Raw genomic sequence first — 21,743 nt, forward strand, 5'->3', positions numbered from 1 at the left:
GACTAGGTAAGCCTAATATAAACTGAAATAACATTGATGCTTACTAACTTTAAATTAACTAACTCTGAATAATTCAAAATTTTCCAAAACCGGTGGTACAAGTCACAAGCCCTTCTAAGAGTAATTATACAAAATAATACATCACTGCCCTGAAACAAAAGAGCAAATGGAAGTAATTACAAATGAAGGTGACTTTGAGACCTACGAATGCAGCAACAGGTTACCGTGAGTCTCCACTGCGATGACCCGTACAACTACTATCGATCAATACCTGGATCTGTACACAAAAATGTACAGAAGTGTAGTATGAGCACACCACGGCGGTGCCCAGTAAGTATCAAGACTAACCTCGGTGGGGTAGTGACGAGGAACAGTCAAGACAACTACTGGTCAAATGAAGCGAACCGAGTATGATAATAAAGCATCGTGTTAAAGATAATGAGGTAATATCAACAACGGAAAGAAATCAAAATACAAATAGTAAGAACAATAAAGGAGAATGCGAGTAGTAACGAACGATAACCAAGTAAATCAGGTAACATGTAAATCAACACTAGCATAATAGGAACAGAAACAAGTAAGAATGTATTTAATTAAAGAAGGAAATGCCCACACAATCAATCACATCAAGTCTAGTACACAATACCGACCATCTCAATCTTCGGTTTCTCATATCATAATCTTAACTTTTGAATCTTCCGCTTACACGGAACCTTGTGCCCCCATCTTTTTCCATTTCACTTTTAACAATAGAACCCACATGCTATAAAATATATAATGTCTGTACGATGCACTTAATATGCCCAAGGAGTCTCATTGGTCAAATATAAGTAAAATTTCAATTTCTAAACTAATTGGGTAAGCCAGTGAGAAAAAATGAATTTTATTTCTGTTGAAATGATTTGAGTAAAGTAAATACCTCTTTTTAATTTTAAAAATACAACATTGAATGAACTATTCCGTTTGTATGAAATTTAATAATTTAAAGCTTAGTAGAAATTCCTTTTTTTCGTAAAAATACGACTGTAACCATTATTGAAGTTTAAGGTATTGAAGTGTATATATATATATATATATATATATATATATATATATATATATAATATGATGAGGTATGGAAAACATTGTAGGTTCTAACAAGAGGGATCACATCATTAAGGGAATTTTAAACAGTTTAAGCACTTGAATTGATAATCAACAAATAAACACAGTAGAAGGAAACACACGGCACCACCCTTCGTGCTTTTTCTCTCGTTCTCACCGTACAAATCAATATTCACTTTTATTTTTTCTTGTTGCGGCGTGCAACCCGATCCAAATTATATAATATTGTTGCGGCGTGAAACCCGATCCAAATCATATAATGATGTTGCAGTGTGCAACCCGATCCAAATCATATAATGATATTGCGGCGTGCAACCCGATCGATTTTATATTGTTGCGGCGTGCAACCCGATCCAAATCATATAATGATGTTGCGGCGTGCAACCCGTTCTATTTAATATTGTTGCGGCACACAACCCGATCCATATAATATACAAACCAACACTAATCACAAAAGAATTCCGGCAAGAAAACAATAAGGAAACAACCATATCCCGGCAAGGGAACAATAAGGAAAACAACCATAACAACCATATCCCGGCAATGGAACCAACAACAAGGATTAAATATGTCCCGGCAAGGAAATCAACTATAACCAAACTTGTACCGAAAATTATCTTCACAATGAAACCTTAGCTAAACAACAAGACATAACAAGTATGTGATATCTACACCGAAAAATCACAACAATTGGACATGTAACCTATTTGTACAAAGTCACAGAGGAACTCACAACCAAGAAATATCACAACAATAAGGAAGGCGATCACTTCAATTACGGCGATTAAAGGTCAATGCAACACGTAGGAATTCAAGGAAAACTAGCAATATCATATGGAACATATAGAGATAATTTAAGCAATTACTAAACTCAATCATAACCGAATACTCTCCACATTTGAAGATAAGGACCTAAGAATCCTAGAGCATATTTTCCACAAATAAGTCCGAGCACACACTCGTCACCTCGCATGCACAGACTACAATTAGCATAGAAGACTCAATTCCTAAGGGGAAGTCCCACACACAAGGTTAGGCAAGATACTTACCTCAACGACGACTAACCGATACTCTAAAATGCACTTCTCAGGTGAAAAGACCTCCAGACGGCTCGAATCTAACCAAATTAACTTCAAAGCACAAATAAAACACATAAGAAACTATTCCGGATCATAAGGTCTCAATCTTTAACAAAATCCAAAAATTGGTCCAAAAGTCGACCCCCGAGCCCGCACCTCGGAACCCAACAAAATTTACAAAAACTTAATACCCATTCCAATACGAGCTCAACCATACAAATTTTATCAAATTTCAATATCATTTGGTCCCTCAAATCACGATTTTCATTTTAGAAATTTTCTTCAAAAACCCACATTTTTCTCAACCCAAATCACAAATTAAATGATAAAAATGAAGACAAATTCATGGAATATAATCAATTCTCGGTGAAGAACACTTACCCAATCGTTTACCATAAAGAATCACCCAAAACCGAGCTTTAGAACTCCAAAAATGTTAAAAATGGCTAACCCTCAGAATAGAGTACTATTTATTCTGCCCAGGGATTTATGCATCACGATCGCGGAGATTGGGTCGCGATCGCGATGAAGAGAATCAAGCTGTACAGAAATACCCTTCGCGATCACGAAATAAGGGACGCGAACGCGATGAACAATGGCAGGAGTTTACGCGAACGCGAGGCAATGGATGCGAACGCGAAGAAGAGGAAAACAGACCTTCGCGATCACGAGAATTTGTATGCAAACACGATGAGGGAAAAAGAGGCAACCAGCAACAGCACATCGCGATCGCGAGAGGCCGTTCACGATCGCAGAGAAGGAACACCAGAAGCAGAATACAACAGTCCAAACAATGGGAAAAAGACCCGTAGCCCACCCGGAAAACACTCAAGGCCCTCAGGACCTCGCCTAAACACACAAACAAGTCATATAACCTAACACAGACTCGCTCGAGGTCTCAAATCATATCAAACAACACCGAAACATCGAATCACACCAAGAATCGAACTTAGGAACTTTCAAACCTTCTAACTTCCAAAACTCGTGTCGAAACCTATCAATTCAACCCAGAATGACGCCAAATTTTGCAGACAAGTCCAAAATGACATAACGGAGCAGCTACAACTCTCGAAATTGTATTCCAACCCCGATATCACAAAAGTCAACTATGGGTCAAACTTCTCCATTTTCCAAACTTCAACTTTTCCAACTTTCACCGAAATACCTTAATTTACCCTACGGACCTCCAAATCCGAATCTGGACGCGTGCCTAAGTCCAAAATCACCATACGAAGCTGTTGAGGTCATCCATGACCCATTTCGGGGCCGTTTACCCAAAAGTTCAATCCCGGTCAAATTCTCATTGTTTAAACTTCCAAAGCTAGTTTCCTTCTTCCTGTTCGACTCTAAATAATCCGATAATTGAATTTAACCATGCACGCAAGCCAATACACATATTATGAATCTACTCAAAACCTCAAACTGCCGAACCAGACACAATTGCTCAAAACGACCAGTCAGGTCGTTACATGCTCCTCCGCTTAAACATACGTTTGTCCTCGAACATGTCCGGAGTCGCTCCAAAGCCCCCGAACCACTGCATGAGCTCACCATACATACAACTGGGGGTGATTCTCCATCACCCAACCTAAGCAGAACTGACAATGCAATTTAGCTGAAGATCTCATCTCCTCCTTAGAACATGAACCAAACCTCAACATCTGAATTTCATCATAGGACCCGAATTACACATCATCACACTGAACACACCCAAACAAGCTGAATCGAGCCAAAAATTCCAATCTCGAATACAATCACATGCTGCTCTGTGATGACCCAAAAGGTCATCACTTGCTTTAAATTAAATTTTGTATTCTGAGGCCTTGAAAACCTTATTTAGAGTCACCTCAATTTGCGTGCGTAGTCCGAGCGCATAGCCAGAAAGCTTAAATATGAAATTCTATGAAAAATGATAAAATTTGGTTATAAAATGAGTTAATTTGACTTTGGTCAACGTTTTGGGTAAACGGACCCGGACCCGGACCCGTGATTTGACATCCCGGAGGGTCCGTAGGAAAATATAGGACTTGGGCGTATGCCCGGAATCAAATTCTGAGGTCCCAAGCCCGAGAAATGATTTTTTAAAAGAAATTCTTTTCTGAAACTGTTTAAGGAAAATTGAAATGAAATTTGCTTAGAACATGATGATATCGGGCCTGTATTTTGTTCTGGCGCCTGGTACAGGTTTTATATATGATTTAAGTCGTTTCCCTGAAATTTGGTAAAAAACAGAGTTTATTTGACGTGAATTGGACTTCCGGTTGAGGAGTTATGGACTTTGAGGTTCTTGATGAAAATGTTATTTTTGAGGTTTAATTCATGATTTTACATGTTATTTTGATTTTGTGATCACACGAGTAGGTCCATATGATGTTTTTGAGTTCGTATGCACACTTGGTTTGGAGTTCCGAGGGCTCGGGTGAGTTTCGAGTAGGTTTTGGGATATTTTAGGCTTAAAACCAGAAGTTGCAGGTCTCTGAACCCACCAATGCGGTGCGCAGTTGACTTTGTGCGGTGTGCGGTGGAGGCTTTGCGGCCGCAATCGACTTTGTACGGCCCGCCCAGGGCGCTGCTGTGCGGCTGCAGTCGACTTTGTGCGGTCCGCACAGAGAACTGGACCGCAGTAACCTCAGGAAGGCCTGTGTGGTCGCCGTTCATTTTGTGCGGTCCGCACAGGGGGTCAGAGAAGGGTATAAATAGACGGGATTTTCAGTCATTTTTCATTTTTCAAAACCCCAAAAACATAAGAGGCGATTTTTCAAACAACTTTTCTTCTCCAAATCAATTATAAGTCATTTTTAACTAATTTTCTTCAATCATTAACATCTTTTAACATGATTTCAACTTCAAATCAATGATTTTCATGGGGGAATTTGGGTGTTTTGGGTAGAACCCAGGTTTTTCAAATTGGGGATTTGGACCTCGATTTGAGGTCCGATTTCAAAACAAATTATATATTTTAGTTCGTGGGGGAATGGGTGATCGGGTTTTGGTCCAAACCTCGGATTTTGAGCATGTGGGCCCAGGGGCAATTTTGACTTTTTTGGGTAAAATTTTGGAAAACTCATTTTCATGCATTCAAATTGATTCATTTAGCGTTTATTGATGTAATTGAGTAACTTGTGGCTAGATACAAGCGAATTGGCGGTGGCATCAAGAAGTAAAGCTATAATTGAAACTTGAGTTCTGTTCGAGGCATCGAGGTAAGTGTTCGGTCTAACCTTAGCTTGATGGATTAGGAGTTGAGTCCTATTTGCTATTTGCTTCTTGTTGAGTACGATGTATAGGCATGGTTACGAGTATCTATACGTTGGTGTCAAGCATGACCGTGAGTCTTAAATTGATACTTGTTGTATTCTTGAATGTTACTATGGTTGAAATAGTGAGTAAATCCTTGATATTGGGCAAAGACTTAGTTTGTTTATCGTGGAATGTACTTATGATTAAGAAATGGTGGTAATTGAGACGAGTAGGAGTTGAGTTAAGATTGGTTATGGCTGATTCTCCCTTTTCGGGACGTATATACTTGTACTGCTGAGTTCCCTTACTTGGATAATGTAGTCTATTGGTGATCCCTTGCCAGGACGGTTAATTGTGATTATTGTTGACTGTATAGTTGGAACGGGTTGCACGCCGTAACAGATATTATATTGGATCGGGTTGCACGCCGCAACAGATATTATATTGGATCGGGTTGCACGCCGCAATAGCTATATATATGTGGATCAAGTTGCATGCTGCAACAATGTTAAATGATAAGGGATCGAGTTGCACGCTGCAATAATATTGTTATTGTATCGTTGTAGATATTGAGCTGTCCTTTCATATTTTATTAAGTTTCTGTTGGTCTTGATATGTTTCCCTGAAGCATGTACCCCCTCCCATTTTAAACTGCTTATTTCTGTTTATTTTCCTCCATATATTATATAACTGCACAGGTTTATCCTGAGTCTGGTCCTAGCCTCGTCACTACCTCGCCGGGGTTAGGCAAGACACTTATTAGCACATGGGGTCGGTTGTGCTAATGCTACACTCTACACTCTGTGCAGATACCGGAGTAACATTGGATCATTAGCTTGGGAGCCAGCCTTCAGTCCACAAAAATTTCGGGGTAGTCCTACAGGCGTCCGCAGGCCCGACGTCTCCTCTATCTTTTATTATGTTCTATTATCTCATGTATCTAAGACAAACAATGTTATTTTTCCTTCAAACTGTTGTATGTAGTACTCTTAGTAGTCCGTGGATATTCTGATACTAGTTTCTAGGTAGAGGCATGTGTTGACTTTCAAAATATTTTGATTTTATATTTATTTAATACTTTCGCTTAAATCTCATATTCCGCTGTCATTTAGATGTTTATCACTTGTTAATGCAAGTTGTTAAAAAGGCTTAAAATAGAAGAGTTAAAGATTTCTAAGTTCGTGGCTTGCCTAGCTTCTACGAGTAGGCGCCATCACGACTCCCGAGGGTGGGAATTCCGGGTCGTGACAAGTTGGTATCAGAGCTCTAGGTTACATAGGTCTCACAATTCATGGATAAGCGCAGTAGAGTCTGAGGGATCGGTACGAAGACGTCTATATTTATCCCCTAGAGGCTACGGAGTTAGGAAAAACTTCACATTTGTTCTTTTATGTCGTGCGGTTCTGTTTCTCAATGCTAATTGAATTTTTACTCTATTCTTTCGCAGATGGCGAGAACACGCGCTTCCTCATCTACCGCTCAGTAGCTCGATCCCCCAGCAGCAGCTCCCACAAGGGGCGGAGGGCGAGGGCGAGGTAGGGGTAGAGCTCAGCCCCGAGCAGCAGCCCCAGTAGCTGAGCCTCAGGTTGACTTTGATGATGAGGTTCCGGCCCCAGCAGCTCCGGTGGGCTCAGCTCAGGTCCTAGAGGGGTTTATTGCTACCCAGTCCTTCAGGATGCTCTTGTCCGATTAGTGGGCCTTATGGAGAGTGTCACCCGAGCGGGCTTGCTTCTTGTAGCACCAGCTATCTCTCAGGTTGGAGAAAGGGCCCAGACTCCTGTTACTCGCACTCCAGAGCAAGTAGCTCCTCAGATTCAGACTCCAGCGGTTCAGCCAGTTGGAGCAGTTCAGCCGGGTGTGGTAGCTCAGACCGGTGCTGGAGCGGCTATGTCTATCGATGCTTTGTGGAGGCTGGATAGGTACACCAAGCTCTTCACTTCCACTTTCAGCAGTGCATCTACTGAGGATCTCCAGGATTATCTAGATAGCTGCCACGAGGTTCTCAGGAACATGGGTATTGTTGAGACCAATAGGGTTGATTTTGCTACATTTCGCTTATTTGGATCCGCCAAGACTTGGTGGAGGGATTATTGCTTAGCTAGACCAGCCGGATCGCCAGCCTTGACTTGGGAGCAGTTCACACAGCTATTTCTGGAGAAGTTCCTCCCCATTACTCAGCGAAAGGCTTATCGGAGGTAGTTTGAGCTCCTCCAGCAGGGTTCCATGACGGTTACCCAGTATGAGACTAGGTTCATCGACTTAGCTCGCCATGCTCTTATCATACTTCCTACCAAAAGAGAGAGAGAGAGGGTGAGGAGGTTTATTGATGGTCTTATTTAGCCGATTCGCTTTCAGATGGCTAGGGAGGCTGGGTGTGAGATCACTTTTTAGAAGGCTGCCAATGTGGCCCGTAGAGTGGATATGGTCCTGTCGTAGGGAGGTGGTCATGGGTCGAATAAGAGGCCCCATCATTCAGGTAGATTCAGTGGTGCCTCGTCTGGAGGCAGAGATTCATATGGTAGAGGCCATCCTCCTAGACCCTTTCAGTCAGCTCTTCAGGTCTCTCACGACACTTCAGGTAGTTGTGGTCCGGAGATGTAGTATTCCGATCAGCAGTCCTACAGTACACCACCAGATCCTATCAGTGCACCGCCGCTCCAGAGTTTTCGGGGTGGGCATTCGGGTTGCCAGGGTCAGTCACAGTTTCCTCAGCCACAACACTCAGGTGGATGTTTTGAGTGTGGTGAGTATGGTCATATCAGGAGGACTTGTTCGAGGTTGGTGGATACTCAGTCACAACAGTAGGGTTCCCGTGCTATGGTCCAGGCACCAAGTGTTCCACAGCCCGTCCAGCCAGCTAGAGGTGGGGGTAGAGATTTAGAGGTGGAGGTAGAGGATTTAGAGGTGGAGCTCAGGCCGCTAGAGGTGGAGGCCAGCCAGCTGCAGGTCGTCCCAGAGATGGAGCCCAGGGTGGTGGGCCCCAGCCCCGATGTTATGCTCTTCCAGCCAAGCCCGAGGTTGAGGCTTCAAATGCGGTTATCACAGGTACTATTCTGGTTTGTGATAGAGATTCTTCAGTGTTATTTGATCCAGGGTCCACCTACTCATATGTGTCATCTTATTTTGTACCGTATCTGATTATGCCTAGTGATTCATTGAGTGTACCCGTTTATGTGTCTACACCGGTGGGTGATTCTATTATAGTTGATCGAGTCCATCATTCTTGTATTGTGGTGATTGGGGGTCTTGAGACTCGTGTAGATTTGTTGCTTTTAGACATGGTCGATTTCGATGTTATATTGGGGATGGACTGGTTATCACCTTACCACGCTATCTTGGACTGTCATGTCAAGACTGTGACCTTAGCTTTATCGGGTATGCCTCGTTTAAAGTGGAGAGGGACTCTTGGTTATTCTACCCGTAGTGTTATCTCTTATGTGAAGGCTCGGTGCATGGTCGAGAAGGGGTGTTTGGCCTATTTGGCATATGTTCATGATTCTAGTACTGAGGTTCCCTCTATTGATTCTGTGCCCGTTGTTCGAGAGTTTCTTGAGGTATTCCCTTCAGACTTGCCAGGTATGCCACCCGGCAGGGATATTGATTTTTGCATTGATTTGGCTCCGGGCACTCAGCCCATTTCTATCCCACCGTATTGTATGACCCCGCCTGAGTTGAAAGAGTTGAAGGAACAATTACAAGACTTACTTGAGAAAGGTTTCATTAGACCCAGTGTTTCGCCGTAGGGTGTACCGGTGTTTTTTGTTAAGAAAAAGGACGGATCGATGAGGATGTGTATTGATTACCAGCAGTTGAACAAGGTTATGATCAAGAATAAGTCTCCCTTACCGAGGATTGATGATTTGTTTGATCAGCTTCAGGGTGCCAAGGTATTTTCAAAGATTGACTTGAGATCTGGCTACCATCACTAAAGGATTAGGGCATCCGATGTCCCTAAAATAGCTTTCTGCACTCGGTACGGGCATTATGAGTTCTTGGTTATGTCATTCGGGTTGACAAATGCCCCAGCAGCTTTCATGGATTTGATGAACCGAGTTTTCAAGCCTTACTTGGATTCGTTCTTGATAGTCTTCATTGATGATATTTTGATATATTCCCGCAGCCAGGAGGAGCACGAGTAGCATCTCAGAGTGGTTCTTCGGACTCTGAGGGATAGTCCGTTATATGCTAAGTTCTCGAAGTATGAGTTCTCGTTGAGTTTTGTTGCATTTCTGGGTCATGTTGTATCAGCAGAGGGTATTCAAGTTGATCCGAAGAAGATTGAGGCAGTCAAGAACTGGCCCAGACTAGCATCAGCTACAGAGATTCGAAGTTTCTTGGGGTTGGCAGGATATTATCGTCGGTTCGTGGAGGGGTTTACATCCATTACAACCCCGATAACCAGGTTGACCAAGAAGGGTGCCCAGTTCAGATGGTCGGATGAGTGTGAGGCAAGCTTTCAGAAGCTCAAGACAGCTTTGACTACGGCACCAGTGTTGGTTTTGCCCATAGGTTCAGGGCCTTATATAGTCTATTGTGATGCATCTCGCATTGGACTTGGTGCAGTGTTGATGCAGGATGGTAAGGTCATTGCCTATGCTTCGCGACAGTTGAAGATTCATGAGAAGAACTATCGGGGGCAGAGGAGGTGGTTGGAGTTGTTAAAAGATTATGATATCACCATCTTATATCATCCGGGAAAGGCCAATGTGGTGGCCGATGCCTTGAGTAGGAAGTCAGTCAGTATGGGTAGTCTTGCTTATATTCTAGTCGGTGAGAGGCCTCTTGCTTTGGATGTTTAGGACTTGGCCAATCGGTTCGTGATTGGATATTTCTGAGCCTAGTTGGGTATTAGCTTGCACGGTCGCTCATTCTTCTTTATTGGAGCATATCAGTGATCGGCAGTATGATGATCCCCATTTATGTGTCCTTAAAAACACAGTACAGCACGGAGGTGACAAGTAGGTTACCCTAGATGATGATGGAGTTTTGAGATTATATAGTTGAGTGTGTGTCCCAAATGTGAATAGGCTTCGGGAGTTGATTTTAGAGGAGGCCCATAGCTCCTGGTACTCTATTCATCCGGGCGCCACGAAGATGTATCAGGATTTACGGCAACATTATTGGTGGCATAGAATGAAGAAGGACATCGTTGCATATGTGGCTCGATGTTTGAATTGTCAGCAGGTTAAGTATGAGCATCAGAGGCCTGGTGGTTTATTTCAGAGGATTGAGCTTCCCGAGTGGAAGTGGGAGCAGGTTACTATGGATTTTGTTGTTGGACTCCCGCAGACTCGGAAGAAGTTCGACACAGTATGGGTCATTATTGATAGGCTGACCAAGTCAGTGCATTTCATTCCTGTGGCAGTCTCCTATTCATCTGAGAGGTTAACTGAGATCTACATCCGGGAGATTGTTCGTCTTCATGGTGTGCCTGTGTCTATCATTTCGGATCGAGGTACGCAGTTTACCTCACGTTTATGGAGAGCAGTTTAGCGAGATCTGGGCACTCAGGTTGAGTTGAGTACAACATTTCATCCTCAGACGGACGGGCAGTCCGAGCGGACTATTCAGAATTTAGAGGATATGCTCCGGGACTGTGTCATCAATTTTGGAGGTTCGTGGGATCAGTTCTTGCCTTTAGTAGAGTTTGACTACAACAACAACTACCAGTTGAGTATCCAGATGGCTCCTTATGAGGCTTTATATGGTAGGCGGTGTCAATCTCCGGTTAGATGGTTTGAGCTAGGAGAGGCTCGATTGTTGGGAACAGATTGGTTCAGGAGGCCTTAGATAAGGTCAGGATTATTCAAGATAGGCTTTGTACAACTCAGTCCAGGCAAAAGAGTTATGCAGACTGCAAGGTTCGAGATGTGGCTTTTATGGTCGGTGAGCGGGTATTGCTCCGAGTGTCGCCTATGAAGGGCATGATGAGATTTGGGAAGAAGGGCAAGCTTAGCCCTAGATTCATTGACCAGTTTGAGATTCTTGATCAAGTGGGAGAGGTGGCTTATAGACTTGCATTGCCGCCGAGCTTATTAGTCGTGCATCTAGTGTTTCATATGTCCATGCTTCGGAAATATCACGGTGATCCATCCTACGTGTTAGATTTCAGCACTGTCCAGTTGGATAAGGACTTGTCTTATGAGGAAGAAATGATTTTAAAAGAAATTGTTTTCTGAAACTGTTTAAGGAAAATTGAAATGAAATTTTCTTTGAACATGATGGTATCGGGCCCGTATTTTGGTTCCGGCGCCCGGTATAGGTCTTATATATGATTTAAGACGTTTCCGTGAAATTTGGTGAAAAACGGAGTTTATTTGATATGAATTGGACTTCCAGTTGAGGAGTTATGGACTTTGAGAGTTCTTGATGAAAATGTTAAGTTTTGAGGATTAATTCATGATTTTACATGTTATTTTGATGATGTGATCGCACGGGTAGGTCCATATGATGTTTTTGAGTTAGTATGCACACTTGGTTTGGAGTTCAGAGGGCTCGGGTGAGTTTCGGGTAGGTTTGGGATGTTTTACGCTTAAAACCAGAAGTTGCAGGTCTCTGAACCCACCAGTGCGGTTCGCGGTCAACCTTGTGCGGTGCGCGGTGGAGGCTGTGCGGCCGTAGTCGACTTTGTGCGGTTCGCACAGGGCGCTGCTGTGCGGCCGCAGTCGACTTTGTGCGGTCCGCACAAGGCACTGGACTGCAGTAACCTCAGGAAAGCCTGTGCGACCGCAATCTATTTTGTGCGGTCCGCACAGGGGGTCTGAGAGGGGTATAAATATACGGGATTTTCAGTCATTTTTCATTTTTCAAAACCCCAAAAACATAAGAGGCGATTTTTCAAACAACATTTCTTCTCCAAATCAATTGTAAGTCATTTTTAACTAGTTTTGTTCAATCATTAACATCTTTAACATGATTTTAACTTCAAATCAATGATTTTCATGGAGGAAATTGAGTTTTTTGGGTAGAACCTAGATTTTTCAAATTGGGGATTTGGACTTCAATTTGAGGTTCGATTTCAAAACAAATTATATATTAGAGTTCGCGGGGGAATGGGTGATCGGGTTTTGGTCCAAACTTCAGGTTTTGACCACGTGGGTCCGGGGGCATTTTTGACTTTTTTGGGTAAAACTTTGGAAAACTCATTTTCATGCATTCAAATTGATTCATTTAGCGTTTATTGATGTAATTAAGTAACTTGTGGCTAGATACGAGCGAATTGGCGGTGGAATCAAGGGGTAAAGCTATAATTGAAACTTGAGTTTTGTTCGAGACATCGAGGTAAGTGTTCGGTCTAACCTTAGCTTGAGGGATTAGGAGTTGAGTCCTATTTGCTATTTGCTTCTTGTTGAGTGCGGCGTATAGGCATGGTGACGAGTATCTATACGTTGGTGTTAAGCATGACCGTGAGTCTTAAATTGATATTTGTTGTATTCTTGAATGTTACTTTGGTTGAAATAGTGAGTAAATCCTTGATATTGAGCAAAGACTTAGTTTGTTTATCGTGGAATCTACTTATGATTGAGAAATGGTGGTAATTCAAACGAGTAGGAGTTGAGTTAAGATTGGTTATAGCTGATTCTCCCTTTGCGGGACGTATATACTTGTACTGCTGAGTTCCCTTGCCAGGATAGTGCAGTCTATTGTCGATCCCTTGCCGGGAAGGTTGATGATGAATATTGTTGACTGTATTTTGAACGGGTTGCACGCCGCAACAGATATTATATTGGATCGGGTTGCACGTCGCAACAGATATTATATTGGATCGGGTTTCCCTGAAGCATGTACCCCCTCCCATTTTAAACTGCTTATTCCTGTTTTATTTTCAGCCATATATTATATAACTACACAGGTTTATCTGGAGTCTGGTCCTAGCCTCGTCACTACCTCGCCGGGGTTAGACCAGACACTTACCAACACATGGGGTCGGTTGTGCTGATGCTACACTCTGCACTCTGTGCAGATACTGGAGCAGCATTGGATCAGTAGCTTAGGAGCCAGCCTTCAGTCCACAGAGATTCTGAGGTAGTCCTGCAGGTGTCCGCAGACCCGGCGTCTCCTCTATCTTTTATTGTGTTCTGTTATCTCATGTATCCGAGACAAACAGTGTTATTTTTCCTTCAAACTGTTGTATGTAGTACTCTTAGTAGTCCGTGGATATTGTGACACCAATTTCTGGGTAGAGGCATGTGTTGACTTTCGAAACATTTTGGTTTTATATTTATTTAAGACTTCTGCTTAAATCTCATATTCCGCTGTCATTTAGATGTTTATCACTTGTTAATGCAAGTTGTTAAAAGGCTTAAAACAGAAGAGTTAAAGATTTCTAAGTTCGTGGCTTGCCTAACTTCTACGAGTAGGAGCCACCACGACTCCCGAGGGTAGGAAATCCGGGGCATGATAGCTCCATACAACTCAATGCCTGAAGCAATAACCTCTGACCACAAGCTGTTCAAATAACACCCCGGATGCCGGAAACACACCTCACATTGAATATAACCTTATTCTGGACCTCCACATCTCTGTCTAAGATAAAGAAACATGTGGGAACTCGTAGCCTCCTATGAAGTCAACAAGTCACGAAACCCTCTTGCCCGCCAAGGCCATTATCCAAATCTTAGCAGAAATACCCACATACTTCCAAACACTCCTCACCCCCAATACCATAGTACCACTCTCAGGTCTAAGAACCACATCTCGACCAATACAAGCAGCCCAACTGATGACTCACCACGTAAACACACGAATTCTCACACTACACAGCTCGTACACTGAACCAGCAATAACTCAATTATGTAGCACAGGTAAGGAAAAGCAAAGTAGAAGAATTTTCTAACAAGTGTAACATGTGCAACAACGAAAATATAGTTTTCATCACATTGTTCCACAGAGGAAAAGCAGAACCCCAAATAAACACAAGGAAATGGTATCTCATATAACATCCGCTGCGGCGTGCAACCCGCTCCCAAATACTCATCAAACTAGTATACCACATAACATCTGCTGCGGCATGCAGCCCGCTCCCAAATACTTGTCGAGCCAAAAATGCTCGGGCTCACTGATCATATGAATATTGATATCAAGTACAACATAGTGCACAAATAAAACTATGGGAAAAAGTGAATAGAAATAATAAGACATAAAAGAAACAAGTACTGCTGAGGTGCAATGAGCAATTAACATCACGAGGGTTATCTCACCCACATCGCCATAAGGCATGAACAGAATTACAGCATGCGTGGTGAATAATCATAAAATCTCGCTGTGTGGCATAACATAAAAGAGTAGCACATAACATAGGCTAGGGGCACAAATAATACCCATCCTGCCTGGTAACCTGATCAAAATGAGAACCTCATAGGAGCACACAAACTGAACCTGATACGAAACACATATTCTCGTTTGATATTCCAAATGGGCCCAAACCAAATCCGGATCCTTCCTAATTAGGTAAATATTCTTCGACAATCAACGGTAACCTATCGATAATATATGCCATTAATTACCCCATTCCCAACATTTCTTTACAATCCACTAACAAGAAATAGCCCACATACGGGGACACCTAGTCCCAAAACCTCAGGAATACTAAAAATCCCTCACACGGACTCAACTATGCAAATCAAATGGCTGATACATCACTTACCTTCCATTATCCCGTCTAAGCACCCATATAAGATTTCGGCAGCGCAACAAAACATGAACCTCGAAAGCCTCAAAATCCAGTAATCACATGCTATTAGCCACGCACCCGCAAACCAAAACTTAAGGTCCTTTCCAAAATACACACTCTTTACATATGATAGCCAGTAATGCCAACACTCTATTAATTTCGGATACTGATTCAGGAGAAAACCATAATGTACCACATATTCTTTATGCCCATAAAAGACACCCAACTCAAGCCATAGTCAAAATACCAAGAACCCTTCGAGATCCTCCCACACGCAACTAAGTCATCAGAACTACACCTCCCCAACTCAACCGAGTTACACAAACCGTCCAATACATGAGTGCTGCCACAAATGCCAGTAGAGAATTCCCATTCAAAAGGACCATTTACTTCCATTGCTATGTTGACCCAACACTACTGAACTGACTCATTTCTTCGAATAGTCGATATGCAACAATCCCAATCTAAGTCCCAAATACAGATGGTCCTAACACGAACCACGTAGCCAGAAGCTCATAAACCACTACATTTCCTCTGAAGCACCCCGTCCTGCCGCAACCACGACACCTAAGCTGAATAGACCTTTTATGAATATGAAGTTGTTCCTCCGACTCCCCTTGATGCTGAAATGTAGATCCATTTTTGACGTAGAAATATTGCAATCTCCAATATCATCCATTGCAAAATATCGATCCTTGGTCAAATGCAAAATCCGAGAATCTAACAATATCACATATATACATGCCTCCAACCCAAACTGATATAAGTCTGACTCTGCAGCTTGAGTGCCGCTATTGGACTCCTCCACTTGGCGCAAAGCCATGGGAAACAACGTCTGACAATCCATAAAACTACTCTCAATAGCTCGCACAACACAAATCACAAGGTACTCCAATACCACTAACTACTCCCAATCAATACCCACCACGTGACCTTGCCAAAATTGCGATGACTAGTTAACCAATTAAACCTTCCCAGTTCATACTCACCAACCAGATGTCGAAAACCGTTGCGCCTCCATACGATCAACCGAATAGTCTCTCAACACCTCTGGGTCTTCACTCTGAACAACATGTTGAGACAATGCCTGAGCATCCCTGACTCCTTCATAGCCTGTCTGTAGCATCACGAACCACTGGGGCATGGCGAACGCTGAGAGCGTAATGTTATACACGAGTGGATGTAAAGGAACATAAGTTATATACTTTGAACTGAATCAATATCGCACGATAAGTAATGAAAGAAGGGGAATTTCCTGACAGTTCTATAGCCACTCGAAGATAAGTACAGATGTCTCTGTAACGATCCACAAGACTCTACTAAACTTGCTTGTGACTCGTAGCATCCATGAACCTAGAGCTCTAATACCAACTTGTCACGACCCAGAAATCCCTCCGAAGGAGTCGTGATGGCACCTAGTCTCTAGACTAGGTAAGCCTAACATAAACTGAAATAACATTAATGCTTACTAACTTTAAATTAACCAACTCTGAATAGTTCAAAATTTTCCAAAACCGGTGGTACAAGTCATAAGCCTATCTAAGGGTAATTACACAAAATAATACATCACTGCCACGAAAAAAAAGAGCAAATGAAAGTAATTACAAATGAAGGTGACTCTAAGACCTGCGAACACAGCATCAGGTTACCGTGAGTCTCCACTGCGACGACCCGTACTGCTACTATCGATCAATACCTGGATCTGTACATAAAAATGTACAGAAGTGTGGCATGAGCACACCACGATGGTGCCTAGTAAGTATCAAGACTAACCTCGGTGGGGTATTGACGAGTGTCATTCCCCCTTTTTCTCACGAAATCGGGTTTATGACATTTGGGAGGACAACTCGTTCCTTTTTTGGGAATTTGGGTTTGAATTGAAGAGTCGCCACCTAATGATTAAGGTGAATTAGGACACCAAGAAGGTTTGATTGAGTAACCAGAGATTGGGTAAGGGTTTGAAATTATCCCAATGGGAAGGTGTTAGGCACCCCTTAGGATCCACTAGTGTGGTTCTCGGCCAGACTATTGTTGTGAATTTAGGTACAAATAACATGTAGGCAAATAAAACTTCAAATAGGAGGGGATTTTCACATAATGATTACAAACAAAATTGGAAAGAATTAAAAGGAAGCTGATTTTATTAAAAGAAATAGTTTGAAATCTTTAGAAGAAACAAAGAAACAAATGGAAAAAGGGGGGTCCTAGGTTTATTAATAATATGGATCACCCCACACAACATACAATAATCACTCCTCAGTGAGGGACTACACGAGACGTTATCGCGTGGTCATCATATCCATATCTACCCTTTCCCACCTCGTTAAGGTATTAAAGCGCGGAATGGTCTCGTTTACTTATTGCATGATATTACCCGTCCCAATCCTATCAGTCCCGGAGGCATTTAGGACTACTAATCCTAAGGGGGAGGGATATTAGGCTTATTTGTAGTTTCAAAGGCAAAATTCTACGGCGGCATACAAAAAATATGTATAGCAAGTTGAGGGAAAGCACATAACAAGTAAAAGGCTTAGATATACCTCCTTGAACAAAGAAAGTACATAATTAGCATGACTTTCACAAACTGTTTATGGTATGATTAAGAACTTAAAGGTTGAGGCAGACTGATTTATAACATAATTCAGATAAGAAGCCTGAATCAGGCCTGCCTGTTGGTTGTAGTTAATAGCATAGATTCAGTTTATAACTTCGCCCTAAGGCTTGACTAAGTGTTGGACAAGGATCCTATAGGCATGATATATACTGAATTCAGAAAGTAATAATAATAAACTGAATAGGTACTGGTTAAAGAGGTTGTCAGATTATTAAAGAAAGCAAGTTTTTTACGAAGGTCATGAGTTTTGCAAATGATGATCCTTGTTATTACTGGTTTAGCTCTAGACATAAATGAAGCGATTCAGATTCGATTAATAATTCATATAGACATGCTTTCTATGTGTAGTTGGTCAGAAGCCTTATAGACATGGTAAAAGTGCAGAAACCTTATAGGCATGATATCTAGGTGCTGAAGACGAGTTTTAACCTCTAAATATGGTATCTAACTGGTAGAATTTGTTTTAAGACATGAACATGATATCTATATGTAGTTGATTGTTTAAGACCTACGAACATGATTTCTAGATGAAAATGGATATACAAGATTCAGAAGGACCTATAGGCATATTTTCTATATGCATATGCAGAATTCAGAATGACTTATAGGCATGATTTCTATATGAGAGTTGCAGAATTTAGAATGACCTATAGGCATGGTATCTACCCTTTGCATACATAGTTACCCGCCCTTTTCACTAGCCATCCCCAAGAGTTTATTACAAATTATTACAGCCTAGAATAAAGTAAAATACATCAGAAAAAATTTAAAAAAAGGTACAACCAAAGGAGAGCCTGATTCAGACTTCATGTCTGAAATATGAGGTAAACCAACTCCATAAGATAAAGATCCAAAGCCTTTCTCCCATTCGAGTGTGTTAAAGTTCCCTAAGAGCCTCAAAAAGGACTACGGACAATGCTCACACCCAAATGTATTATCAGATTAGGACAAGTGCAGTGTGGAAGGGCCAACCCTCAAGTGTCCAAGTTCAGAGGGAGCTCAAAGGGTCCCAAGGCAAGGCTCACAAGAGAGGGGCAGAACTTAAAGACTAAGAGAGTGTGCAAGTGCAAAAACAGAATTCTAAAAGGGGGAAATGAGAGGGAAAGAGCTACATATAAGTACCATAAGGGGTTCAGGGGGAATAGGGAAATTGAAAGAGGCAAAGGCAGGCTATGGGTATGCCCAGCAATGGATAATGCCAGTATACCCATAAGCCTGTTAGAACACACTATTTAGAGGCTAGGATCCAAAGGGATCAAATTTAATTCATGGACAATAATTTGCATACTGTCATGCCTTAAACCATAGCTCAAACACATAGGGGGCAGGGGTTTGGGATTCAGAATAGAACAGGCAGAAAGAAATCAGCATGCTAAAGTAAGCATTGAACAATACAAAAATAATGAGTAGACATAGATACGAAAGCAGTAAATAAACACTTTGTTGTGGTGCTAAAGCTTAAATCAGGACATACCAGTTTCACAGAAACAAATAGAGAAAGCAGTAGGTCTTGTAAACAGGCCACAATGCAGACAAAAAGAGAGAATACTATTTCGTGTAAGTGTAAATTCAGAAAGACTATGAGTGATGGGTGTGCTAATGAATGAGTCGTGTATTTATAGTGTGAAAAACAGGCAGAAATAAGGTAAGAAAACAATTAAGGAACTGGATGTCAATTAAGAATCAATCAACACAAGACTTCCTTTAATTAAGGAATTCGAACTCAAAAGGTAAAACTATTTAAGGAAAGAAATCAAATAAACATCTTGTGCAAAGTAGGCAATTAGGGGTAAATGCATAGAAGTTTATTTTAGGGGCAGAGCTTTGAAATACACGATTGCATAAATAAGGTAAGAGAAATCAATTAGTAGCCAGTAAATCAAGGATCAAAGATTTTGTAATCACTGGTCCATGAATGAACCAAGTCAGAAAAGCTGAGAAAAGTTTTTAACTTAAGTCGAGTAAGAGGGCAGTCAACAAATAAGGAAAGAAATCAATCAAACTTATACAAAAGGAAGTCTGAAATTAATCAAAAATTGAAAGCCCTTTTAGAGGGAAGTTTAGCACATATAAAGAGCACACAAGTATCAGGCATGCGAAAAGGGGTCAAGTAAAAGGTCTTATAGAGTTTAGCAAAAGTCAGAATCATATGAAGAAACAAAATTGAAACAATGATTTTGAAACTTAATGAAGCAGTAGATGAAACAACTCCAGGAACTCAAATAGGTCCAAAAAATTAGGGTTTTTTAAATCAGGCAAGTTCAGAGATGAAGCACAAGCAAATCACATAGCCAATGGTCTCAAAACTCAGATGAACCCCCAAATTCTAGGGTTTTTACCATCAATCGAGTGCAGAGGTGAGAGGGCAAGCAATCAAGGAAAAGATACTAATCGAAACAGGTTCAGAGGTCTCAGAAAGAAGCTGAGACCCTTAGCATGCTCTTTCAGTAGTAGAAACTCATGAGAAGCATAGTAAAAGAACAACATGCGAGACACAGTAAAAGAAATATAGTAGAAGAAGCTAATGAGAAACACAGTAGAAGAAACTGATTAAGAACACAGTAGCAGAAACTTAAAAACACAGTAGAGGAAACTGATAAGAACATGGTAGCAGAAACTTAATGATAACACATTAGAAGAAACATAGTAGAAGAAATACAAAGAACACAGTAGGAGAAACATAGTAGAAGAAGCACATAAAAGAAAAAGAAAAATCAGAGAAATATCTAAAACCCCTAGATCGGAAAATAAAGGCTTTGAAAGCATAACTTTTGAAAGAAATATCAGAAAATCGTTTAAAAGCTTAGGGAAAACATGGATCTGGAACAGATCTACAGAGATCAGAAAAACCTCAAAAGCTAGGGTTTCAGAGAAACCCAAACGGTGAGAAAGGCATGGATCTAAGCAGGAGGAGTCGAGGCCAGGCTCGAAACAGACATGGCTTGCCGGAGCAAGGATGAAGATGGCCATGAAACTTGAATCAACAAGGGTCTAGACTCAACTCTTCATGGTCAAGTCATGAAACTTCAGTAACCAAGCGTGAGGAGCAATAGAAGGCTGGTGGGTGGTGAAACTACCATGAATTCAGGCCAGAAGGTGGTCGTGAAAAATGGATGGAACTCATTAGAGAGGAGGGGAAGGGTGAAGGTTCTAAAGAGAACTAGAGATAGAGAGATAGAGAGAGAGTCGGTTGAGTGAAGAATGAGAGGGGTCTTGGGGGGTCGTTTGGTTTAATTTGGTAAGGGCGGATCTGGACCGTTGATAAAAAATGATCAACGACCAGGATGTAGTCCGGTTGGGTTGGGTAGATTTAGGATTGGGCTTGGGTCTTGGGTTGGTTTAATTTGGGTTGGGTATTGGGTTTAATCAGGCCAAATTAAAAGGCCAAATGTGACTATAAGTTAAATAGCCCCTTTTTCCCCATTTAATTTATAAAAAAATAATAAACAAATTTCTAAAAACAAATAAAAAGCACTAAAATGACTTATAACGTATAATTATAAATTTTAAAATACAGAATCCCATTTTATAAATATGAGACAGATTTAAACATAAAAATGGCTAATATTGCAATTATGCAATTTTATCCTTAAAAAAACAAATAAATTTGTAAAAAAAATGTGTGAAAATTGCTTAGCTATATTTTAATATAAACATGAGAATCCAGTAAATAAATCACCAAAATAATAATTTGGGGATTTTTCTTGATAAAATAAGGCAGTAAATTGATTTGAAAATATTTGAAAAAATTATGAAAAAATAATGTAACCTTGGGATATACTTATATATGCATATACATTCTATTTTGAAAGGTGTTTTGGATATAAAAAATACAGGGAAAAATTGGGATATCAACAGCTACCCCTCTTTACCCGGGAAGGATGAAAGAGTTGCCGGATAAAGATATGATGGCCAATTTTTGACCGAACAAAATGGTTTGAAGAGGTTGGTCGTGCTCTGGCTCCTGAGCTGCCTACATATCCCTGGTCTTACAAATCAGTCTATATGTAGTTCAGGATCTGTCGGCGGAGTA

The sequence above is a fragment of the Nicotiana sylvestris genome, chromosome 12, assembly GCF_000393655.2.
Source record: "Nicotiana sylvestris chromosome 12, ASM39365v2, whole genome shotgun sequence".
Classification (NCBI taxonomy): domain Eukaryota; kingdom Viridiplantae; phylum Streptophyta; class Magnoliopsida; order Solanales; family Solanaceae; genus Nicotiana; species Nicotiana sylvestris.